This window comes from Aythya ferina, assembly GCF_964211825.1.
Source record: "Aythya ferina genome assembly, chromosome: 6".
NCBI classification, from domain to species: Eukaryota; Metazoa; Chordata; class Aves; order Anseriformes; family Anatidae; genus Aythya; species Aythya ferina.
In genome coordinates, this window is record NC_140303.1 from 5,515,184 (window position 1) to 5,542,581 (window position 27,398).

General features: G+C 39.0%; 1 protein-coding gene across 2 annotated transcripts in view; it reads left to right on the forward strand.

The window, feature by feature from the left end:
* The first annotated feature begins 4,239 nt into the window (after positions 1-4,239).
* TMEFF2 (transmembrane protein with EGF like and two follistatin like domains 2) overlaps positions 4,240-27,398 on the forward strand; it is a 321,829-nt gene continuing 298,670 nt past the window's right edge. For both annotated transcript variants that reach the window (XM_084522871.1, XM_084522870.1), the window contains exon 1: positions 4,240-4,371. The gene's annotated coding sequence lies outside the window, so the exon portion shown is untranslated. The remainder of the gene's footprint in view (positions 4,372-27,398) is intronic.

Below are 27,398 nucleotides of genomic sequence, written 5' to 3' on the forward strand. Positions count from 1 at the left end.
TAAGAAAAACATGCAAAAGGACATCAACTAAGAAAGGCATTGCTTGCCATCAAAATATTAAAGAAGGGTCTTTGAAAGCACTCTGAAAAATAAAATAAAGAAAGAAATAAAACCTGTGAAATTGCAGGGCATGTGCTACAAGTGCAGAGACTGGGATTACGTCAGGTTGCAAAGTGGGAACAAACAGGGTATGTTTAAACGGCCAAACCTCACTGCAGCACAAGATCTTTGAAAATAAATTGCTCTTCTGAAAGTCATCCTTGTTTTCAGTTAGTTCCTGACAAACTATAAAGTAATTTGGGTCACTGTGGATAGACTGCATTGCAGGAAAGGCAGTGATCCTGAGCTGCAGAGCTACACAACCTTCAAACAGAAGGTAGGCTCAGACCTGCCATAGCAGACTGCCTTACAGGTTTATGCCATGGGAAGAGGCACTGGCTTTTCTGCGATGGAAATTGAGTACTACAGCTACATCACCATAATGGCAGAAACACCATGTGACATCCAGATTCGCAAAAAAAAGTGCAAGTAAATCAGATCATCCAAGATTACTGAAAAACAGGAGCTAGCCTAAGTGAACTGGACTCACATACTGAACTAACTTAATATCTGGAAGCACTTTTTTAAATATTTGTTCATTTGAACGATTTTTAGATTTACAAGTCCCCCCTCCTTAGCATGACAAAGTTCTGTGCTGTAGCTTAACCCCAGGTCCTTTGTAACATGCATCTCCCTCACACCTAACTCCTGGCCACTTCAGCAGTCAAAATGCCAATCAATTTTCCTCTCCCACTTCATTGGATTATTTAGACTCTTTCCATTCGAGAAGGCATACTGAATTATTGGGTATCATTATCGCTAACAAAGAAACAGGCCACCTGCAGTTACTTAACACTGAGATGAAAAGACAGCATAATTCAAGGCAGGTTTTTGACAAGCAATCTGAGCGGGTTCCAGGATCAATGAAATGGAAGGGACAGTTTCTCGAGCCCCACTGGAGAGCAGTGCCACACTGGCTGGCTCAGCTACACCAGCGTAAGGACGTACTCAGCAGATCCTACACTGCCCAGCAAATTGTTCACTGCCCAGAGCAACGACTGGATCATCTTCTATTTCCACACTGCCCCCTGACCTTGCCCAACAATGGGTTTTGGCAGTTTCATGCATTCATGAATTTGATCCTTGCTCTTCCCAATTTCAGAGCTACTGGAATGTTTCTCTACTTGTAAAGTACCTGGGAGAAACATTACTGAGATAAGAGAAAGAAAAGAAAATTTGAACACTACTTATGCTGAAGAAAAAAAAAAAAAAAAAAGAAAAAAAAAAAGTGTGTTAACAAAAGGAGACAACTGACAAGCTGTAGCTTTTAGACTGCTTCAGATATGCAAGCAAGTCACATTCAGCTTTCAGCCCCAGCATCTTGTAACATACTCAAAACTGAGCTTAAATAGAAAAAGAAGGCAAAAACAACTCTTTACAAAAATAAAAAATATCTCACAATATAACTCACAATATAAAATGTAAATATTAATCCCAGAGTAAGGGTGCATAATCATGAGCAACGAACACTGTCACTGGTCAGTCCTTTGATGCAACCAGCCTGGTCAGCAGCAAGCTACTTCACTACACATGCCGAAGTTGTAGATGAAGCAGCAATATGTCACACTACATAACAAACCCATCAACACAGAGGGCTTGGAGGAAATCTGTATCGTGTTGCACACAAAAAGTGGGAGAACTTGAAGTCCACTCCACTCCAAAGATACAGATAGAGAACACGATCAGGTGAAAATAGTTCCAGTAAATACGCTGCAAGCTCACCGGCAGAGTGCCTCTGACACTTTTTACTAGGGGACAAGAGCAACATCTTCAAAAATTTGGAAATCTTTCAAACAGCATTGAAAAGAAACAAGCTACGGCAGCAGTATCAGAGCTGGCCATTTTAGAGCTTAATCCAAACAATATTCATTCAGAACAGGAAAGAGCTAAGTCTATTAGGAGACTGCTAGTGATTTATTTGCCTTTTTTATGGAGTCATGCAGTGGGTAAAGGTGGCTAATCTTGTTGGGCTCCATTAAGGAAGTCTCTTCAGGCTTCAGAAAGCTATGCATACCCACCTGGGCTTCACAACCAACATGACTGGAAATTTCATGTAGTGTTCACAGTCTATTTGCATGGGCGTGGAAGCAGACTTGCATTAATAATACCTGTATGAAGGGCCTAAAAAATCCTGGTCACATCATTAGACATGCTCCCTGGACATTTTTTCTGCATCAGAAAAGTCTCCTGACTACCTCCTTTATTTTTGTCACATCCACAATGTTTTTAATAATAGCTTTATAGTACACCAGAAGTCCACAGAGGAAGACATTTTTTAATTGATTCTTTTTCTTTCTGCTAGAAGACTTTTAAATATGCCTAACAGTATCTGACTTCCATGGAGAGATGCTACTCTTACACCTTTGAGGTATAAGATGCAGAAAAGCCACTATAGGAAGATCATAGACAGGATTTGCCTAGGAGAGGATGTGTAGTCTGGATTCATTTTGTCACCTATAAAGGAGACTTAGAACACTAAATCTGTACTTCTCACAATCCAGGATTTCCCCTGGAAATGTTTTATATATCCAAACAATCACACAACCAAACTAGTTAAGTAGAAGCTATGGAGCTGCAGAACAGCCGTGCCCATCTCAAGGTCCTTTCAGGTTTGTGGGAAAGGCTTGTTTTGTGAGAGTAATGTGGTTTTTTTTCTGAGTTTGCTTTTCTTTTTCCAGCCCAGAGAGAGATGGTTTTAAATTGTGAAAACACACAGTGAGGTTGTCAAGGGGAGGATGGCTGCACGCCAACAAGTACATCTCCACCTCTGAAAGATAAAAGCGGGCTCTTTCCGCAGCTGAGTTGCTCTAACAGGTACGCTCACTTAAAAGCAAGAGCTGCTTTCTGCCACTTGCTCACGGCACCACGTCAGACACGGCTGGGGCTCCGGGTGCCCCCTCGGCACGGGTGTTGGTGCCCATGCCAACAGCAGCTCTGCTCCAGGGCAGCGGCATGGCCTGGGCCAGGCTGGGGGCTGCTGGTCTGGGCCCTTCCTGGGAGTCCCCCAGCATCAGTACTCAGCGCCACTGACTTGTCAGTGAAATCCAGACATCCCAGCAGTTTTGGAGATCTGGTAACGTGTGTGCAGCCTCACAGGAACACAGTTCCCCTAAAGTCTGGATAAAAGAAAAAACGCCTTTGACAGCATTCAAGCAATGCATTCATGAAGTCCTTTGGAAAGGGAATTCCAGTATAATTCAGTATGATTGTAAATACTCTAAAATGTGTAAGCCTAAATGGCAAAGGGAATTGTATACTGTAGTTTGTGATAAATATTCTGGCAATGTACTGGTTTGAGCTGCCCCACTTACCCAATGCTCAGTGGAGTTAAGTAGTTAAATTTATGTGCATGGTACTGAAACTGTAAAGCTGAGTGTCAACCTCAGACCTGTTTTTTCCTAAAGCATAATAAAAATACCAGTGGAAAAATTCTCCCAAACCTCAGTCTGGTAAAAGGACTGCAAGTCAAGCAGAAAATTTAAAACACCTCTGGTTTTCCTGACCAGGCTGTCACAGCCCAATCTGCTGTGACAGCACAGGAGGCACAGCCTGAAAGCACGTTGGGGAAGGGGTCACGGCCTAGACCCCTCTCTTTTTGACAGAGGTGAAAGTCTAGGTGCAGAGTGCCTGCCTGCACGTGCTAACAAGGTGGCTGTTCCATGAGCCATCAAAAATAGAGGTGGGACATGAGGGCTTTCTGCCTCCTGGGAGGTCCCAAGTTTGCCACCATCCTTCTTTCTGGGCTGGAAGTTCTCTTAATTTCCCATTCAAGCTCTAGCTGTGAATGTACTTGCTTGTCCTTAGTGTGAAAAAGACAGTACTAACTATAATGTACAGCTCTCCCTAAAATCTCTTTTGAGGGTTTCCAAAGCCATGGCATAGCAGTGGCTGACCTTTGCTCCTTCAAGGTGCATGAATTCATTGTGTGACCCCCTAGCAAGGGCCGGCCTGCAAAGCATGGTCCTTCTGACCACGTCACATCAGAGGGGGGTCTAGAACCCCCCTCTGAACCAAAATGCCTCCCTAACTGCTGACCTAAACAGAGGAAAGAGCTACACCTGAGTGGGTAGGACTGGCAGGCCATCTCAGGTGTTAGCGGTCTCTTGGAATGAGACAGGGTAAAGGAAACCAGCTGGGGACAGTTTTTTGTTTGCAGGCAGCTAGCTTGTGCTCTCTTTCTTCAGCAAGTTAGCACTATGGGGAGAAAGTGTTATATACAAAGCTGGGAAGAGTCCCTCATTGTGCCAGGTACCCCAGGGAGAGGCTGTGAGGGTGAGTTACTATTTATGGCACAACCCTGCTTTTCCTGTGATGTGGATGAGATAAGAGAGTACCTCATTCCTGAGGCAGAGGCCTAACGAGATGAGAGACTGGAGAATGCAGAACTGAGTTGTTCTGGCTCTTTTGTGTTGTTTGTTTGTTTGAATTTGTGAGGTTAAGGACAGGGTGGAGTTACTGGTGAGTATGCCTTCTAAAATATTTTAGGATGGCCTTTCTTATGGGTGTGCTGATTTCTCTGTCTCTGAGTGTGTATGGATAAGTTTTCTGACTACACCTGAAAGAACTCTGAAGGTTCTCTGCAAAATAACCAAATAAATGGCTATGTTGTGCATCTTAAAGTATACCTTGAGCACTGATAACTATCTGTATGTAGGGCTAGTCCCTTTTATTTTTTTAATGTGTGTGTGTGTATATATATATATTTATATAATACGTGCGCATGTATAAAACCTGTTTGTCTGGCAACTGTCCTGAGTTTCTGCCTTTTTCTGAGGGACTTCCTGGAGCATCGAGTTATTCTAAACAATTGCAGTATAACACCAGCAGACCTTAGTTTTCTAGGAAAACCAGTGCTGCAAAGAAAGGAAGCTGTTTACTGATTGCTGTAAGACTTCATATGAAGTATGGGGAAAGGGAGATACTTGCATTATTTAAGCAAAGCTAGCTGTAATAGAGCCTCATGAGTGTGTTTGTGTGGGTAGGCCCTAGGGATGCCTCTAGCCTCCAGCTAGGAGCCTAAGAGATATCAACACATAAGAATGGAGTGCATGTTTTCCTTTCCCCCCTGTCTCACTTTCTTCAATTGTTGTTCATTTGTTTTTGTTTTTTAATAGTAAATGACTTCTTAGTTCTGCTTTCACTGTAGTCTGCTCTTTGCTTTTACTTCTTCAACTGGGTCAGGTGCAATGCCTCTTTTCCCCCTTTAAAAAAAAATAAAAAATAAAAAATAAAAAATAGCATGGAGTACTTTCAGTACGTCAAATTATTAGCAAATGTGTTTGTTCTTGTTTGACTACAGTAGTCCCAGTCTGCTTTTATTTTGCATTCTTAGCTCAAATGTGGGATGCGAAGTGTTTAATAGGTGTATTCTTTCCTAACGCAAAACTGAATTTTTTGCTGAAAAAGCATCTTAAAAGCAAAGAACATACTTTTTTTTTTTTTCCTGTTTGACAAGCTAATTGAGGAGTTGAGTCAATGTGTATTAAGATCTACTGATTCAAATGGGCACAAGGTTTTTGTGGAGGTACACTTAACTCCTTTTTCACTGTCTCAGGAATTAAACAGGGGTGAGTAAAATTTCAAATGTAAATTGTTTTAATATTTCATTGTCTCTTTTTTTTTCCCCATATCTGGAGTAAAAAGTTTATAGGCAATCCACTGAAAAAGATTCTCCAGAGCTTAAAGCTCAGGATATTATATTTATGGTTTTGAATTCTTGATTGAAATGCATGAATACTTTGTTTTTACTTTGTTATTTATGTTCAGCTTTTAAAAAAAAAAAAAAAAAAAAGCCTGTGTTAAGTCTTTCAACATAGGTTTGTTTTTGTTTTTTGCAACTCTTTGAATTCCTGAGTTTGAATGTGAGGTTTCTGGTGAATTGCAGCCAGACTGGGAAAGGGATGTTCTGAATAGGAGAGAAATGTTTTACACTATCAGAACCCAAATACTTAAACTTTGTACAACAGCATATGTGACGACCTCAATGTGTAACAAATGCACCATAATCAGCAAGAAAAACTAAACAGCTCAATATACCAGGGTGGCAGAGGTAACTGTAGCTGGACTTGGGGGGGGAGAACAGAGCCGACTTGTGTTCAATTAGCAATGGAGGCTGATGCATCAGGAGTGCAAAGTACATTCTGAAAGACAAATTTTCTCTTATTCCTTCTTACTACCCCTTTTCCTTTGTTTTCCCTGCTAAGTCTCCACAGCTACATTCCAGAGTATCTGTGCATACTTGAAAATATTAGAAAAGTGAGGAAAAGCCTGTACTGATAAACACCTCCACTGACATTAAAGGGATGACATACCTCTTGTCTCCCCTGCTTTAAGTTTAAATAAAAATGCACAAACTGAAAAAACATATCTACTGCTTAAAGAAGTGTTAGTACTTATGCCAGAGGGAGAAGGCAGATACTACCTAAAGGAAGAAAAAAAAAAAATCTAACTGAAGGTAGATCTCTTCTGATCTCACACACCTGATGCTGGTTCTGACCTACCAGGCCAAGCCTTGACCCTGAGTCCTCCACCTCCGAGCAGCATCCTTCACCAAAGGCGGGTCTCATCTTGTGCTGCCTTCATACAGCCTTTATTTAAGCCCTTTGTATAAGGAAAGCAAAGCCTCTGGGATCCTTCAGCAAATCCTTTAGTCCTGCTGCAGTCACTCCCCAAGTTAAAGCTAAGCCTTTAGGGCTGTCCTGTTGTACAGAGGTCACAGGAGTTATGGATTTCCAACAGGAAGGGCAGCCCCTCCTTCAGACTGAAAATGGTGCAGTGAACAATCATGTTTTCACTTTGCATTTGATATTATTTCTCAATGCTGGGAATGTGGGTGGTACTTTCACAGCAACAATCTCAGGAAAAGTAAATATGTATGTCAAATGCAATACATGTATGCCATTAGGCTTTTTGCCTCGCACTCCCCTCCCACCAACCCCCTGCCCCAATACAAACTATCAGGAGAGAAAAAAAAGATTAGGATAAGAGGAGACACCCCCCCCCCCCCCCCCCCCCCCATAGTTTGTGGGAGTTATTAAATATATACTTAGCTAACTGTTCTGACAACAATTCTGTTTTGAGAATCTCAAAGCATGATTATGTTTTTATTTAGGTTTTACCTTAACAGAAATTCTTGGTGTCAAGTATACCTGCATACTATTTTAGGTAATGCCATTAGATATAGCAGTGACAAGTTAGCAAGCATGTAATATCCTAAGGCAAATAGATTTGTATGTTCTTTTTCAGACTGGATGATTGTCGCACTCTCTAAAGACATTTTAGATCAGTAAGAATGTCTCCTCAGGGAATCATAGTGATAACTACTTTTGACAAGTAGTAATAACAGAAGTTTAGTCCAACCATGAAATGAAAGACTCATGCTGAAGCCAGGATTACTGGTAGTGGACTGCAGGGGCACTGTAATTGCACACCACTCGGTTTAGTGATGGCACATCTGCCTTCACTCTGTCTGTACTTGTGAATTTAGAATTACCTGTCTCATAGTATCAAGCAAAACGCATAATATTGATTTGAGGAGATCAATCGTAAGAAGCACAGTTTTAACTGATGAGTAGGTAAAATTAATCCCTTCCACAGAAAGCCATTGTATTTTATGTTACAACTTGAAATACAGGGAACATTCCCAAATTCTCCGTGTGACTGATTGACATCACTCCTATCTGATTATAAACAACTTAGAGGATCTTTCAGTAGCTCAATTAGGTGGCAAGATTCCCCCCAGCAGGTGTATCATTGTATCACGGTACTTCAGAGTTACCCTTTGCAATGATGACTCTCCCTCAGCTCTTCGTTGTTGTTGCTACTTTACTGAGCCATCAAAGGCTATCGTTATTACACATTGACACCGAGCTACAGAATGGTTGATAAATCTATATTCAAGTTGCGTTTAAGATCGATATTATAGCAGTTACCATGCCAAATCAATATTAACCAAGTTGCTAGCTCCCAGTGCCTGATGTGCTGTAATTATTCCTCTTTTCACATAGAATATAGGAACCTAATCCAATGCTCGCTGAAGTCAAGAGAGACTCTCATTGATCTCAGGCTTTGGATCAACCCTTGCTTGCTTTTATTTACTCATATTTGTCATAGGATTGTACAGAAAATTACACACAACAGAAGGCCTGTTTATTCGGTCCCTACATCATGTTGTAACGTATGTACTATGAGCTTCTGCTGTTATTAAAGCTGGCACAAAGATGCTAACTTGCTACTGTTGGATTTTTTGGACTATTTTGGTAGTGTTATACAGACAGTGACTGCTTAATACAGATTTTAAAGAAATTGCTTCAAAAATAATCCATAAATTCTGATGATACAGCACTTTAGGAACAACACATTTGAGACAGATCAAGTAAGACTAATTATCAAAACAGACTTGTGTAATCATTTATGCTTCCATGTTTTAATTGAACAGTAGGATATTTCTTTCAAAAAGTGTGTTAATTGGGGTCTGCTCATGGGAAGGGCTGACTAATTGAACTGGCATGAGCCTGATAGCAGGTTTTGTCATTAAAATGTTAACTTTTAATATCAGTGTTACATTGCAAATATTGTCTTTCTTTCAGTTGAACTAGTCTATCTGGCACATGCTAGCTCAATTAGTAGCTTGCTTTCATGAGCAGACCCCAATTAACACACACTTCTCTTAAAGAAATACTCCACAATTTAAATTAGCACATTTACATTAGAAGTAATTATACTGGTTTTGGTTGATAGTTGTTCCTAATTTTTGTGATGATTAAATATGCTTTAATGGAAAATAACACTTGCTGATTAATTAGTCAAGTCATACTCCATTTTCGTAGATCTTCAAATGTGGAAGACAGAGAAACTAAGCTAGGACTATAACTGGGGGGGAAGACATTATTTATAAACAATTTCCCTACACAATAGGCTGCTATCGGGTCTCCCCTGTGGTGTACTAAACTTTTTTTATGACTTGTTTCTGTATATATGGCCTAACTCTGTGTCGTGGTTTAACCCGGCTGGCAGCTAAACATCACACAGCCGTTTGCTCACCCTCCCCCCTCCCTCTCTGGGATGGGGGAGAGAAATGGGAAAATGAAGCCCGTGAGTTGAGATAAAGACAGTTTATTAAGACAGGAAAATAATAATAACAATAGTGATGATAATAGTACTACTTCTAATAATGTGCACAAACAAGTGATGCACAATGCAATTGCTCACCACCTGCTGACCGATGCCCAGCCTAACCCCGAGCAGTCCAGCCCTCCCTCCCCCTATATATTGTTTAGCATGATGTCAGATGCTATGGAATACCCCTTTGGCCAGTTTGGGTCACCTGTCCTGGGTCTGTCCCCTCCCAGCTCTTACTGCACCCCCAGCCTGCCTGTTGGCAGGACAGAGCAAGAAGCTGAGATGTCCTTGGCTTGGTGTAAGCACTGCTCTGCAACAATTAAAACATCGGGGTGTTATCAGCACTCTTCTCATCCTAAGCCAAAACACAGCATTCCACCAGCTACTAGGAAGAAAATTAACTCTGTCCTAACTGAAACCAGGACACTCTGACCTTTGAAGCAGAACCAAGTGAGGTAGCAACTAATTGGGACACCTCGGCTGTAAGATAGGTGAGCTCATTATCTTCTGTGAGTGAAAATACCTAAAAAGGCATCCTTGGCATAGTGCAGATATGATGATGAAGGTCTAATCCAGAATGTCAGGATAAAAACAGGGAAAGCAATGAGCTGGAAGAGACAAAAGCATCTAAGCTGAGCCCTCCTGCTCATGAAGGAGTCTGCTCTCAGGTAACTATTTAGGGGGCTAAAGCAACGGCTGCAAGCTCTCTAAATGTGTATTTAAGAAATATGAAGAACCTGATCAATCTGTAGCATAGGCTTTTTGCTGTCATTGACTTCCCATGTGACTTGAAGTAAACCATGCTGAAAGTTTTTATGTCTGAGTAGTTTTGCTGCTGTGTGACAGGGTTCTTGTTTTAGCATAAAGAAATGTTTCAGATTTAAAAAGGTTTTGGTACTATAATTCATATAAAATATATTAAAGCTTTTTTACAATTTGCATTTATGTTTCAAAGGGATCATTAAGCATCATACCTATATGATGAGTCATTAAATCTTCCTACCTCTCTGTGACTCACCTTTAAAGCATAACTTGTGGCTAGCCAGAGCATTCCTTCCCAAAAAGGCATCCATGCTTCAGGAGATGCAATCTAACGTTTTGCTTTGGAGCATGTTTCAATGATTAATCACTCTCATTGTCACAAAACTGTCTAATTATCCACCTGGACTTTGTATGGCTTCAGTTATTGATTTCTGAATCTATCTAATCTTGGTGGTGGTGGTAGGGATACTTTACTCTTCATCACTGGTTATTTCTCCTCATTTTAAGAGCTGATACATTCTCAGCGTTCCTATAAAAATGTATTTAGTGTTCTAGCGTCTCTCAGCAGAGATAGGAGGAACACCTGTCCCTAGGATAGGAAGGATAAACACTGTCATGTTGAGAGTCCCTTCTGTTGTAACTCTACATCTTCAGTCACTGAAATGTTTGTCTTTGAAGTGTATGTATCCAGTGAAACAATGGTTTTGTGTTGTCAACCCCGTTCTAAAAACAGCGTTCTCCAGAGCTCCTGTACATCTGATATTTGGAATTCTCTTAGATGTTATGTGAACAAGATATTTAAATACATATACATTATTACCTATATTAAAGCTGACTTGCATAAACTATAAGCTTTGTCAAAACTCATCTGAAAGAAGATGGGAAATTTTGGTGAGAGCAAATGTAATCAGGTTATAGCTGAGTGGTTCTGTTTTTCTTAACCCTCCTCTATGTAACGGCTGTGAAAAACAAGAGAATGCTTTTTTGAAGTGAAGCATCTGTTATGAACAGGCACGTGTGCCATGTAGTACAACATCTGAGAGGAAGCTGTACTTTAGAAATAATGCAATCCTCCGGAGACTTGTCCAGCAAAAGTATCACTCAAGGTCACTGCGATTCCACATGCACAGTGGTACACACAGGCTGGGAGCTGCTTCAGAGGAAAAGATGTGGGGTCACGTGAGAGCAATGTTGCTTCTAAAAAGCAGAATAACCTTTTTTTTTTTTTTTTAATTTAGCTCATGGTAAATATACATAACAGTAGTGGAGAAATGAAAAGCCAGATGAACAAAACAATTCCTTCCCAAACTAACAACTCACTTCTGGAAATAAACAGAAACAGCTTTGTCATACAGCATGAATCCTGAAACTATACAGTGCATTCAAAGAATATGATCTGTGGTTTTCCATATCTGTATGTACTCAGATGTGTTGTTAACCGACAGCACGCAGGTAATGGAGAGTCAAATGGAGGACCTCCAGAGATGTGCGCACATATCCGAGTTAAAACTATTATCCTTTAAATGGTGATAGTGATAACATACTTGTGGCACTGCATTGATGCTAAGGCAAAGAACAAAACACAGCCTACTATCACAGATCCTGTGGGGTTCAGCTCAGGTGAACCTGTAAAATAAGTCATCTTTTAGCTAAAGAGGAGAAACATGAATTCAGCATGGTGTTGAGGCCTATTTTGAAGAAAAGTACTTCTAATTTCTCCAAGTACTTAAGCATTTCCTTAGCTGTGCTCTCAACCTGTGGTTTGGGAGGGGTCCGCTGCTGTGTTTTCTCAGCCAGTGTCCAATGTGTGTGGGGGCTGTAGTGCTTATACTTCTTGTGAAGAAGAGGTTACTGCTCCCAGCAAAGTGATAACCCAAAGCCACTTGCAGAGCATTTGGGACACGCTGAGAGGAGTACTGTGCACTGTCACCCGAGTTTCTCAGATGCACTTCTTTCTTTCCCCCCATGTGCTTTCTGCTGCCTATTAATAGTAAAAATAGTATCACACTTAAAGAAATAACAAAATGACATCTTATGGCCAGCCTGCCTTTTCTCTAGGAGGATTTTTTTAGCTTTGCAAATGTGCATATTATTTAGTGTCTTAAGATGGAGTTCATTATTCAACTGGAAGAAAAAATGCTGTCAATGGAAGATCACCCTAAAACCAACAAGCAGGACTTGAATTCAGTCAGAAATTTGAGTAATTTGTAATATGATGGTGTGCATTGGCAAGAAGCTGTATTGTTACATTACTGAAGGTGAATTTGTGACTGGAAATACCCCTCAGATGCAATTTCCTACTCAGCAGTAGATTTTTAACAAGGACATGGCTTAGGTGAGTGATGAGGTCTTTTCCCAACTCTATAACCTGTGTTTCTAAAGGGGAAAAGATAAAAATCCTTTGTTCAATTAGGTGATAAATTAAGAAATGAATACTGATGCCATCTTTAAAAGACTGTAAGCAAGGGATGGCTATGATAATAACCAAGGTATTAATGTTTTGTCCTGTATTTAAAGAATTTAATCTGAGTTTAATTGATAAAGATTCACTTCATATTGGAATCAATGAAAAGGTTTGAGGGAGAAAAGATCAAAGTAAAAAATGGAAGAATGGGTTTTTCTAATTTGTTGAGGTCAAGGTATTTTGTGACATAGCATCTTTTGAATTCCTATCTAGTCAAATTCCCAAGAAGTCTGCTGCTGTTTAGATATATCCAGAACTTCTTGTATGAAAGACAAAGGTGTGGAGGCATTCTTCAAAAGGACTGAACAATTCTTTAATACTGCTCAATAGTTTAGGTTAGTTTCTTCAGTAATCTTAAGATACCTAGAATGCAATGAATATCAAATAAAATGTGTAACCATAAGCCTCAGATGAGGCCCAATAAACCCCTACAGCCTTGTTCAAAATAGGTTATAACACTTCCATGTTTGTTTTTGAGTTTAACTTGCATGTCCTCATAATGTGACTGTAATCCCCCAAAGCCACAATGGTGTAAGAAATCTACCCTGAGTAGGGAGCAATATTTTGTCCTAATAATGCCAACAGCTGTCTTCTAACATTTAACCATGTAACAAGGCTTAAAAAAAAAAAAAGCAGTGCGTACACAGACAACAACTGCAGTGTGACCATCAGGCAATCCATTACATAGCCATAATGCACACAGCTGGAAGTTTTTTTTGGAGATGGCATTTGATATCATCATTGTTAGCCTTCATATAATGCAATATTTATTACAGTAAGGGAAGAAGGGAGTATTTTTAGCTGCATCTTGAGTAACTTATCTCCATGGCAACCCCTTACTTGCCTGCCCTGTTGCTGCTCTATAGAATGTTGTCACATTAATAATAAATGGAACACATCTAACACATTTGGCTGCCGATTGGCTCCCAGCCACATATTTCTCTTGTTCCAGTTGAAGGCTTTGCAAAGCTTAGGGTCCATAAGCAAATTTCATTCATTTTGTTTCTTAGAGAAAATTGCCTTGGATTATATTAAAGCACTCAGGAGGTTTCATCAATGTATGTGTTGTGTTTGTTGGGTTGTATTTTTTATTTGTTTTTGTTTCTAGTTCCACTTGAAAATGCCAAGGAAATCCATGAACAAATACAATTAGAAAAGCTAGAAACCCAGCAGCTGTGGAGTAATTTTATTTGACTTACATTTGTATGGATAAGAAAATGATGTTTTTTTAAAATTGCTTATGAGGAACCCCTGTGACATGTTTTTGAAGAACAATACTTTCATTAATGGTAACTTGAAGCAAGCAGCTCTCCAGGTGAGATCCTAGACTTGCTGATCATGTATGCATGTATGCAAAAAAGCAGCTGCAAGCAGTCAATCCTCATTTTGTGGTCTTAATATATGGACTTCAGATTTGGCATGTGAACTTTTTCAAGTTCACATACTAGGACTTAAAATATTCCCTACTTGGCATGAGAAACTATTTGGAGCCTGTTTCAATGGCACTGTACAAAAGTCCTTAAATATTACATATTCATATCTAAACGACAGTCCCGATTTCTTTTGTCCAGTCTCCCTCTCTTCTCAACCCTTATTTCGAAATCTGCATGAAAGAAAGAGGACAATTAGAGCTGTGTTTGTTGTATTACATGATCATGTGGTCTCTTTCTACAGCCAACTTTCAGTTTCTTTAACACCTCAAATAGATGCCTCCTTTAACACCTCACATGCGTGCCAATAGAAATAAGTACTCTATCATTATTTATAGTAAACCTATTGCATTTTATTTTATGTCATGTTATGAATGATAAGTAGCTGATTTTGGATCATGTATGCATTGATAAAATTTCCAGCTATTTCCCTCAAGTTCAAGACATAAACGAACATACAAAAAATAAAAATTTTTTATTCAAAACAAACACATTTGTGCTGTAAGTTAAGAAAAGAGAAGAACATCTCCAAAATTGACAGAACAGCATTTAACATTTAGTTTAATAGTTGGGAATGCCAGTCATAAACATGATGTTGCTACTCTCAGAGTTTATAAATAAGGGAAAAGAATAGTTTTCATTCTCAAACACTACCCAAGAACTGAAAGTTTCTAAAAGCCTGATCCAAAATACTTAATAGCAATCTCCAAGAACAATATTATTGACCTGAGCTTTGAGTCAGTCTCTACAGACTTTTGACCTCATGAAGTAAGGTTTTTACTCCAGACACTTTTTTTCTTCCCTTCCTGTTAAATGTCTAAAAAATCTAGAACCCCTCATGCAGGGACATTCCTTTTTCTTTTGTTTTTGTTTTTCTTTTAAATCTTAAACACATACAATGAGTCAGTTTGCTCAGGAAAGTAAATAGAATTTATTTTTTTTTTTTTTTAATGGGGCATTAAACACTTCTGAGTCTCAAATTCAGTAAATACTCTATCATTAGTAATATCTGTATTTGGAGAATCCTGCTTGTAACACAATAATGGCGGTACTACGTTTGAGAGAAACATGCTGTGTGTATGTAGAACCTACTGCTTCTCAATCATATTGGCACTGTTTAGTATAAAGCCCAACTCATAGGACTTCAGATGTTCATGCTTACTTAATGTAGAACTAGAATTTGCTTGACATCTGCTAAGAGTCTAAAAGATGAATGAACCTGGAAAGAGATGATTTTCTCCGTATCGGAGGAAGTTGCTTTGTAGTATAGGTGTGCTTCTGAACTTTGAATGAGGGGCTTTGGGCTGTGTAGTGTAGTAGATAAGAGGAAAATAAAGTAGGCAAGTAGCTAAGAATGGTGAAGTCTTGCAGGATGCTCATCTCTTGAGCAGCTGGAATCCAGACTTCTCATTTAGCATAGCAGAAAGTCATGTTACTAATTAGGGAAATTTTCTGAAGTGCTATGAAGATGAAACTTTATATGTATAATTGCTATTAAGGTGATTACATGTTAATTCTTGGTTTGTCTTGGCTTGAGAGAAATCTACAGTCAAAAAGTTCTTATAATTAATTTTTAAGGGATAGATTTCAAAATGAACTGATTCTCTCATCTAGGACTTAGTGAAGAGGAGAAAAAAAGGAAGATTACTTCTGTTCTAAGCTTTGTGATACTTTCTGGGAAAACCAGGATATTTTTTTTTAAGGAAGCATTTGTAACTGAGGCATCATCTTTCAACAGTTTTGCACCTGACTTTAGTGCAGTGAGAGTCTGGCTGTATGAAACAGGAGGTCTCACCTCCACATATGACTTCTGGTTACAGGCTGCATTTTCACCTCTCTTTTAGTGCTCTCCTTCAGCCTGTACAGGCACTGTTACAATAGGTTTGAAAGTCGTTACAGTGGCTGTCTACATTGTGGAGTTGACTGACTACACTGGATGAGGGCAAAAAACACATCTTATTTTGAATATTTTATTAAATATGTTATGCTCAATTTATTAAATAGTATCTTCTTGGAGAACTCTAGATATTTGAAGAAATTATTTTTATCTGTGACATTACGTATTTCCCTGATTTTTACTTGATTTCTTTGGTGGTTTTTTTTTGTGTTTGTTTGTTTTCTGTCCCCAGTGTGTCACTTAACTATAAATGCTGACTGGAAGCCAGAACCTCAGCATCAGTACAGGAGCTCTAAAGCTGAGATTACTGCATTCTTTGTGCAAAAAGGGTCTCTTATTCTACGTGTAATACTGCAGATTGGGAAAAATACCATGAATTCTTCCTATTCTACACGTTTCTATCCTTTCTTAGTTGCTAGAGCACAGTACTGTGCAGTAAACTAAATCCCAAAGACCACCTTGAGCCTTTTGCTGTTTCCATGATGTAATTCTCTGTAGCTTACTGGCTCAGGTCTTATCTGAGAACAAGATAGGAGTAAGCAACATCTTTATTTTAACTGTTTCACTAGGCATGCTTTTCCTTTGTCTCAAGGGCAACGTTTTTACTCATTTTATTTTTGGAGTTACCTTTCATCAGGTATATAATGAGCTACTTTAGATTCAGAAAGAAGAGACAGCTCTGCCTGAAAAACGGTCATTAACTTGAAAACTTGGGGAGGGCTCTAAGCTTTCCACTGTGTGATTTTTTTTATTTATTTTTTTTTTCCATTTTCCTGTGCTGTTTCCCTGTTCAAACCTGATCCCTGTAAAAGAGGGAGGGGGAAAGGAACAGTAAAAACTGAACAAGTATGAGACATACATGAGTTCTTTGTGGTGAGATGATCGTACTCAAGCTTTTCACAATTCTATTTATTTTTCACTTTCTCATTTACTGTACACCTGTCCCATGCTGGCATGGTTTTTGAATGATTCTCACTTTCAAAGCCAGATTTGTTCTTACTAGCACATAATAAAAAACATTTCCTGCTCTTAGTGAAATGCAGCTAAACAAAGATGCCAGATGGGGTGTACTTATCAGCTTTTTTAGAGTAATAATAGTCTTTGCTCTAAATAAATAGCTTTAACAGACCATAATAATAACCTTTTGGCCAGCATACCCCAGGTAAGAAATAGAAGGTACTCTGGTACTTCTGAACACTGAGATTTTTGCAATGGATCTAGCTGAAGCTTGTAACATAGTTGTTGGTGTAACGAATAACAACATATGATGGGTATACATGCAGCTTCAGACAACTGCTTGCACTGGACTGGTGTAGCAGCTTGTCATTAATAGGTAGGATTCCAGTCCGACTCATATAGGAGATCTGGTCCAGGCTGTGTGTTTGTTTTTTTTAATTAAAAAATAAAAATCAAGTTTTGCTGCTGTTTATACAGCAAGGATTAGGGTTTTTTCCTATATAACTTCTGTATATTTGCATTAAACTAATGATTGTTTTCTCTTGCTCTCTCTGCATACTTATATACTTTAATATGTCTGTGTATATGTGTTTATATACATTACACTTCATAATATGTAAGCAGTGATTGAGTTAATTCATGGTCAATTCATGTTTTAATGGAGAGTTAGTTCCATATAAATATGGATTTTGAATATTTCAAGATTTCCAGTATGTACTAGTACATCTAGACTTCTTAAAAATAGCATATCTGCTATGTGCACAACAACTTATACCTAGACATTTGACAGATGCAAGCATGCAGCCTTGGTAGATGAAAATGCGTGCATCTGGAATGCTGAAAACAAGGAGCTATTGTGTCCTGTTGAATGTACAATCCTGAACCATCTAAGCTGCTTGTTCAAGGTATGATCTAGGGAAAGAATTTGTCTGGGCAATTAACAGCAAGGATGTGATTACAGCTTCTGTGAGAATATTCATGTTATTAAAATGATACTTCTGCTTTTTCTGTGCTACTTGTAACTCTGCTTGATAGGACATTTGCATTCTATGTAATTCAAGCGTATTTACACACTCACAGAATGAGTGAACCAGTGTTTTCCTGCAACAGTTGAGCTAGACAATGTGACATAACTGAGTTGTAAATCAGACTTCAGTCTTAATTCATTCCAAATGTTCACTTCCTCAGTTGTTGCATGATTTCTTCTTTTCATTGTGGTTTGTAGAATATGTAGAAACAAACAGATAAGTAATATTTTGGGGAATATTCAACTACTCTAAAGAAAACAAAAGAAATGAGTATAGACTCATCTGAGTGCGTACTGGTTCATTTAAATGTGCTGTAACTCTGAACTTCCTGATTACCCTTTTCTTTGTCTTGAACTGTGTGACTAAGAGCAAGATCAAGCACTTGCTCAGATCTGTGTTGCTTGCTTTCTTAGAGGCCTAGCTCACTGCCGGAATCTGCTGCTTCATGCTTTGATATGGCTTCAGAAAAACAGATATGTCCCACTGATGGCTATTAGTTGAATTCACAAGAGCCTTTCAAAGAGATTTTGTCTGGACTTATTTCCTGAACTTGAGCTTGGATTATTAACCTTTAAATTGCCTATTTTTTCAGGTATTTCCTGTGTGCTTGCTGCAAATTGTTCCTCTGATCGACCCATTCACTGGAAAAAGCAAAACAAAACAAACAAACAAAAAAAAACCTGCAGATAGGACTACTGACAATGTCATCAACGCTTCCATAAGCAGTGGAGGTGGAGAAACACCTCAAAGGAATCTCATCTCTGTTATCTTGTTATTTTAGATGTATTTCAAGATGGATTGAGTCTTCCTCTGGAGAAGTTGTGTGCGCTCTCCTGCTCTTTCTCCAGTTGGAGTTTAGGTGCCTTGCTTAGTTTATCTTAACGTTTAGCCATCACCAAAAGCTTGCTGAGGTCAGTTCTCTCCATAGGAATATCACAATTGCACTGAAACAGTAGGTATCTGTGTAACTTTTCCATTCCAGTGCCCCACATCAGTCATGGTCTGGATAACCAGAATGCCCAGGACGTGCTGCTTACTAAGATGAGTGCTCTTGACAGGTTGTGGTGGGGAGCCCCAGAGCTGCAAAGGCCCTGTTTCCTATTGCAGAGACAGTCCTCAGGTGCTCTGCTAGGAATTGTCTCCCCTTTTGAGGCTTCTCTTTCTCTTTCCCCTAGCAGACAATCAATTCCTAATTTATCACCATATCTTTTATGAAAAAAATGGTTCAGTCAAATTGGTAAATTATTAATTATTCAAACTTCCTTATAAGAACTATAAATCCTCAATGTATGAATACACTTGTCTTGGTAGTGGCATTGAAAAACGTCAGCCAATTCTATAGCTGTCTCTTCCAAACCTTGGCTTGCCCTCGCAAAAATCAGTGAGGTCTGTATTAGCTGTCCCACCCATCACAACAAAGCTGAATAAATCTGTCCCATGCTAATCTTTATTGAACTTTCCACTGTGAATGATTCTACATCGCGTGACTCCCTTCAATATCAGTGTGCATAAATTGTGTCATCAAGGATATGGCAGTACAGAAGCAATTAAAAGAGCAAACAGTAATTCAACAACTTAATTTGTGTTATGAAAAGGCTACAAATGAAGCAACTATGACAAAATCAAGAACCTCTAAGAATTCATAGGCTATTACCATGGTTACAACGTTATCACATATGTTAGAAAAGTAAATCCTCACCTAAATACAGCACGTAGGAAAGACGAATCTCGCTTTAACTTAGTTCTTACATCATACATTTTATTTTTTTTTTCTGAATTCTACCACACATCCTTTATAAAAAGTTTTCCTGATTGTGATTTGAATCTCACGGTCTCATATGAAGACAAATTCCTAGTGTCACATGTGCTACACTGGGCAATATGCCTGCTCCCTATGCCAGTCTTATTCACATTCCATTTTCACATCCCTCAGGATGTTGAGGATGGATACAGATGTCTCCAACTCCTTTGATAGACTGTTAAAGGGAGGTACAGCTGTGGCTCATTGGTCAAGTATTCCAAGAAAGACATTTGGCTGTTTTTCAGGTGACACTGTATAATTACAACCATGTCAGTAAAAGGAGGTCAGATCTATCTTTCCATCATGCTTTATTCCAAAGTCTTTCCATCATAATAGTGTTCATGTGGACACAACACCCAATTACTGGTTATTGATCTGGCATCATTCCATGTCAAATCATAACTTGGTTCTTTTGCACTGTGATCTGTCAACTGTGGCACTTCTATCCCTTTGTTAACACCTCTTTTGTTAGGAAGTTGTAAAGTAAATATTTTGGTTACTCAGTAATGGGCATCCACAGATGTGCTTTGAGGAGGAAGGAGTATATTTTCTCAATTTTCAATGGGAGAATATCCATGAAGCATCATCTCCACTTTTACCACTCCCTGAAATGGGATGCACACTTTAAGTGTAAAGCAGTATGTGCTGTCTTGGCATAGGCGTGTTGGTAAACAGTAGAGGGTACAAACTTCTTCCCTATTTCACATGAGGTCTATTGCAACTGATGTCTTATGACCAAGGTTTTCAAAAGTATGTAGCGTTAGAGGAAGTAGCTTGGCAAAACTTAGACTGCTCACCTCTGCCAGTGAGTTAAGTTTTCATAAAAAGCATAACTTCTAAGGGATCTTACTTGTGACATTCCAAATGCAGCCAAAATACTTCAAAATGTCAGTATTCTCTATATGCTCAGGTGAATGTATTGTTAGTATAGTTACACACTTCACTCTTCTGGAAATAGAAACCTGCATCAACTTTCCAGAAAACTCAATGCTGAGAACTCCAAATGTAGTATTTAATTTCTTATGTGGGCTGGTTTATCATGTTATTCTGGAAGTAGTTCCATGGGTGGTGGAGTAGGAGTATGTGTGGATAGAAAGAGCTGAGAGTTTTCATGGATCTACTTATAGTATTCATTAATTGATTTTATTCTTGTGGTTAGCCTCCCATTAAAATCCATTTGAAGCTAGAGTGCTCTTGCCTATTAAGCTATTCACCAAAGGTTTTAAATTACTTTGATAGTTTAAGGCAAAAACAATGAGATGCTAAGAAATAAGCATCTTTTAATAAAATTTTACATTCGCTATTTCTCAGCCTGTAATATTCTGTCTAGATTTGTGGAGATTCTGAACTAATCGTGAGTAGAAAAAGGCAATTGACATCGGAATTAGCTCTTGCTATCGATCTCAAGCAGTTTCTAGAATTCAAAACGCCATACTTAGCTTGTGTCCTGCTCAGTGTGTAAGTTTATTATAGTATATAGTACAGAGGACTGGAAAAAGGGTGTTCAGGTGAAGATGAACAAGTACTAACATTTTTAACTTAAAAAATAAGAGATATGCATGTGCTTTTCTGCATTAGAGCACATGGGAATGAAGAAATGATGGTGCCTTGTGCTGTTCTCCACAAGTGCCCGTGGTCCTGCTGCTGAGCTGTAGCATTGCATAGCCCTGTTTGTTGGCTGCTGGTGGGTGACCCAGAGCAGAATGGTTCAACATGAGCTGCGGAACTCTCTGTGCCTGAAGAAGCAGCCTTTGCCAATGACACCCAGGTGATGCTGACACAACAGCTCTTGTCCCATCTGTTGGTGACTCCTGGGCCTGGCTGGCAGCAGGTTATCCCGATGTTACAGATGCTTTAGCTTTTTTTTTTTTTTTTTGCCTTCTGCAGCAACGTTCTTATTCTGTTTTGCAGCCGCACTTGAGTTGGAAAAGTATCTTCAAAGTACTTTAATGAAATACCCTTTTATGAAGATATCAGGGGAAGGTATAGTTATAAACACTTTTCATGATGGTATAAATTCAGACATTATTCATGCTTCGTTGGACTTACTCCGCAAGATCAGCATAAAGCCATCTAGAAGACTATGTACCTTTAACATACTGATAATATTCAACAACTAGATAATAACACTGGTGACATTTGCAAAGCCTCAGAGACTTAGGCCTTCTTCTGCATTGACATTAATAGAAATTAGACATCTCCATTTCTTAGGCAGTACTGGTCCAGCGACCTTTCTCTTCTCTTCTCAGAAGAGTACTTTTGCATGCTCTTTGTGGCAGCTGCAAGAAAACAGAAGAATACTTGATTTTCTTGTCTCTTCTCATTTGTCTTAAAATAGTCTTCATTTTAAAATGCTTGTCAGAAAGTGTTGCTTTGTAGACTTATCTGATTGCTAAGCATGTTGAGTATTTGAGCCTTGGTTTCTGATTAGAGCTGACCAGAGAAGTAGAAGTGGCAGATGGAAGTGGCGAGGTGTCTGATGGTTATTTATCCCTGCCTTGCAAAACTGTATGTATCATATTCTGCTGTTCATGGAAGTCAGCAGAACTGGCCTTGGACTTCTCTGCAAACTCTCTTTCCCTTAATCTGGGAGTGCTCCTATCCACTGCAAAAGGCTATTTATATTTCATTATTCATTACAAAGGTAGGAGATTGACAACTGCACTACTATTTTGCCATAATTGATCTTTTCAAAGCACTTTGGCTTTCTCTCAATATCTCAGCCACGTGATTCTTTACTTTCCTATTGCAATAGGAATATTTTATTGTTGTTTTTTTTTTTTTCTTAGAGAAATGAGGATCAAGGTATCATGTTTTTAACCACAGATTTCCTTTATTCTGCATTTATTCTGATATTAAATATAATATTAATATAATGTAATATTCACCCTTCTGGCAGGGTGAGCCATGTTATCAGTAAATGTGTAATTGACTTCTCGACTAAATCTGAGGGAACAAAAGGAACTTTTTTTTGTTGTTGTTTGGTCAAGAGCCCCATGCCTATCTGTCAGTGCATCAGCCTGTGATCACTGCTTACACTGCATAGCTCTTTGTGTAGCCCTCCATTTGAGGGCTAGATTGTAGCTTGCTCAATGTAAGTGGTAAATGATTGTGCAATTGTATCTCATGCTGTTAATCAGCCTACCTGCATCTCTACATAAAAAGGCAAGGAAAGGCACTATGGTACTCAGCATTGTACATGAGTCTGTGAAAGGGAGGGAATGGGCAGAAAGAGGGCAGCGGTGAAAGTTCAGTACTTTGCAGCCAGCGAGGAAAGACCATGAAGGCAAGACTGAAACACCTGAGCTTTCTGTTTAGTCATTTCTACTAGGGGGAGGGGACAGATCAAGAAAGCATTGTATAAATACAGTGAATGCAATAGGATGTTCTCAACACACTGTTTTAAATAGGAAGATCTCAATTGTTTAAATATTTTAAAGATTTAAATTACTTGGCATTCATAACATTAAATGATCTCTCATATTACGAATCAAAAGACAAAAGGGAAAAATTCAACTTTTACATAATACTATTCATCATGACAAATGATCTGCATCAAGGAACATAACATCCTGGCAGGGCTTCAAGATTACCCAGAGGAGAAGCAATGGACAGGCTGTCGAGCCAAAGTAATTTCAGAAACAATTCCACACCTTATTTATCCCTAGCACAGTGCAGCAAAGCTATGAAACTACCTAGCACAGTCACTTTGTGCATTTGTTTAACCTACTGACCTTAACTCTCATCCTCCCTGAAAGTCTTGTGTTTCTTGGGGAATGTAAGGGGGATTTCTATGCAGCCATGTAAACAATAAAGTATAAAACCCTTTTCCTGTTAGAGATGAACTCGTTTGCAACTCTGGAGCTGCAAAGACGGTGCCCGCCATGCATGTGGCACCAGCATGTGGCTACCACAACACCGTGCGCCATCTCCTCTAGCATGCACAGGGATCTGCTGTGGCAACCAAGAGGTGTGAAGGAAGACGGAGCTGTGCTGGAGGCCCTGGGCTCAGCTGGTGGTCTGTGTTACAGCAAACCCATGTGATTGATTATGTGAGACTTAGCTGGTTCACAGCACGTGATTATTTCATTTCAGAACAGAAACCCATTTAGTTTTATTTTCATAACTCCAATCAAATGGTTAACTCCTTCCAGCTGCAGGCTCCAGCATGCCTGTCTCAAAATCTAGCCAAACTTATTCCAAGTACCTTTGCTCGATTGCTGTGTAGCTTTGGAAAGCAAGGATCTCTGTTCATATTAAGCATATGCATATACAAACCAGAGACTATACTGGATCTAAAAAAAATATATATCTTGGCTTAAAACTGACAATGAAAACTATCTGTTTTCATGAAACCCTAATTTAATCCTCTGTAAGTGCTTCTTCTAATTTGATCAGAGAACTCATAATTTCATATATTAAATCCATTTACTCAGTATTCTTTGCACTAAATGATGTGACTTATCTGCAGGAGTACTGAAAACTAGAAATCTTGTTTATGTAAGTCAGTGTGGTACAGATGGAATCATCTACATAATTTATCCAAATTACATACATTTTACTCATCGGTAACAGGATTTGGCATTATAGTGAGGGCCACAGAAGAAATCCCCATGTTCTTAAAAATTACTGCCTGTCCAGGCAGCAATCACGATATCCAAACATACTAGTGCTGCGTTGTGTAGCAGATGCCAAGACTGAGCCTGAAGTGTATTTACAGTTAACTCTTTATTAGGGGACGTGGACAAGGCAAAGCAACAGCTGTGTTAAAAACAAGACTGGAGTTAAATGGGAGAGTACTCTAAAGGTCACAGCGGGCAAGGGAAAGGTGTGTGTGACACCTTTTGTCACATACTACATGAGTTTGCTTTGTTTTGTACATGTTTTAACTTGTTTGAACAAAAGCCAGCTTTAGAAATTGGGTCTTTGAATAGCTTCTAGCATGCTTACTTCAAGAATGAAATTTCTAATTTCTCCTAAAAGCCCTGGCCAGGCTGGTGTCCTGTTGCAGCTCCATCTGTATTCACAGCGTATGCGAGGAGCCCTGGATCGCAGCCCCATGCTGCTCCAAACCTGTTCTGGTGCTGCAATGGTGGGCTGAAAGCTGCTTTCTGTTCCACTGGTGCCCCCCTATTCTCATGAACAGTCTGCAATGTTTTAGAGGTCTTCGGTTCTCAAGTAGTTCTTGGGAGATTTAATTATAAATGTGTCAAATCCATCACATAATTGCATAAGTTTAAGAATCCCAAGTGCTAGAAGCAGTCCTCTCACAGTGGTTCACTCTTAGTGTGTTAAATGTTTAACGTGTTTGGTTTCCTGCCACTGGATTGTGACTAATTTTTGATGTGGAAACAGACTGGATTACTACCGTTGAACTGTGTTAGAGTTGCTGCAAAGACAGACTTCCCTTCCATTTTCTTTTCTTCACCAAGTTAACCAACTAACAACCAAGTACTTCCAGAATTACCTCAGACACCAGGAGCAGTGACAGCAGTTGGAGAACTCCTCTCTCGGTTGTCTTCAGTTGTTTCAGAGTGTAGTATCCAAAACCACACAAAATACTTCAGCTGCGGCCTTATCAATTTCTGCCTGAGTCCCGTAGGCTAGGCGTGGACTGCTTCTCTCTTCACAGCGCTGACAGTTTGTGCTCAGTTTGAGATCTCAGCTGGATCCCTTTCTGCATTACTTGCTTGGTTGTTTTCAAGTATGTGGTTTTGTAGGTGATTGTTCTTGTCACTTATCTGTACTGAGGTGCAGCTTTCTGCTTTCTTTGAAGTCTTTTTGTATTCCAGCTCAATTGGGAATCCCCCTGCTTGGCATCAACTGTCAAGTAAGCAAACCTTGTGCTAGTTGTGTATGCATAAGTATTTTCTATCTCTGTTCTTTGGCATTTTTAAATGTAAAACCTGGAGAATATTTAACCTTCACTAGGAACATAAATTGGCCAATGACATTCCCATGGATTGAGAATATGGTTTGACAAAAACAAGCTTTCTGCACAGGGCGTGATTCTAACCAACCTCTTCTTTTCTGTAGGAGAGGTATTTGGGAGGATATTTTTCTAGGTAAACTATTTATTGCTTTTATTTCTGGCAGATCTGAGGTAATTCATAACTCTGAGCTCCTATTACTTGACACTCAGATCCAATCAATTAATTTTGATTTTAACATAACAATAAGCATAATGCCGTTCAGGGAACCACTAAATTTTAAGACAGACTTGAGTTTTTAAATCTGGGAGATAACATAGGCTTTGTATTTCTAATGGCATTCTGTCATGGGTATCTCTTAAAGTTCACCTATGATTAAAGCTAACTTATTTTTACTGTGAAATATTAATTAATATATATTAATATATATACAAATGAGTTTCTTGAGATTATTTATTTCACTGAAACTTCATTTCCCTCAGCTCATAGACTTCCAAAGAGGCCCTATGAAGCCTCAGTTTTGTCCAGCTGGCACTGATTTGAAGCTGTGGTGTGATTTATAATGATAACGTTTCAATTTTGCTTCGTGATAGTGGGCCTGCTTGAACATGGAGTTCTTACGGGGCAAGCCCACATGACTGAAACCCAGAACTGGTTGACCTATCTGTAAACGTAAGTGGGTCTCCGAAATTATGGGGTTCTTGTAAAAAGTTTCATGGAAAGAACACAAGTCTCTTCCTGTAGTGGTGAAACCAGTAAAGCTAGCTATCTCACAGAGTACTTTTAATTAAATATGAATCTGGATTTTTTTCTGGAATTTGATTTTTAAAAAGTAGCAATGTAATCTTACTCAACTGATGTTTTCAGTGAGTCTGTGTACCAGCCTACAGTGCCAGCTAAATTAGAATAGCTTGTACAATAATTTATTTGCTTATACTTACAGCAAGATCACAGTATAGCTGACACTTGTTTATTTTAGAATTTTCAAAAGCCAAGTATTTATTCTGATCTTGAACAGAACAACCCTTTTCTGACAGGAGAATCTATGGGGAAATATAAAGAAGCGTCTAGGCTTCATCTACCAGTGATTTAACACATCCTATTTAAGCAGTAGCCTGAAGATTTTATCAATTTCAGGATCCAAAAATGTTAAATTTTTGTTTTTAAATTTCAGTTGACAGCTCTAAACTGTGCAGTAAAGGACTTTTTTCCCATTTTAGGCTCTTTCTTCATTGTGACCCTAGGTTTTAGCGGTTCCTCTTGCTTTTTTCCTAGAAGAAACTCAAACAGGAGCTCTGCTTTCTTGCAATACTTCCTCCTCTTTGGTGGGGAGGCATCATAGGGAGGGAGGACCTGGCTCACCCAGCAGCCTGTCTTCCCACTTGTAGGTGAAAACACAGCCCTCGAAGTGTGCTGTGCAGCATGGGCAAGCAGGTACCAAACCCTCTAATGACTTGGCCCAGGTCAGTGCAGAGAATGCATCTAATCCCAGGTTATCCTAGATGCTTGCTTGTGCCTTAAGAGCAGAAATGCCTTTTCTCTGCTTGCCAGCTGCTTATATAAATGGTGTGCTGCAGGGAAAAGAACGTATTGTAATTTCAACACACAATCAGCACAGAGAAACTTAGTAAACAAAAGAACATTGCTGGTGGCAGTCAAGAGAGGAGGCAAGAGGAAAGCCTCATTAAGTCTGATTGTTATGGCACACAGTGATAATGGTCCTGTATATCAGATAATGATTTACTTAGTGTCTCCAGTACACATTAGATATATTATGTAAGTACATTATTTCTTATCAAAAGAACAGCTATCGTTAACAGCCAGTGAAATAGTTGCATAAATCTTCATGCTGCAGAGAGGGAAAAAATAGTAATATTAAAATAATGCAATTTCATCCCAAAGCAAATCAT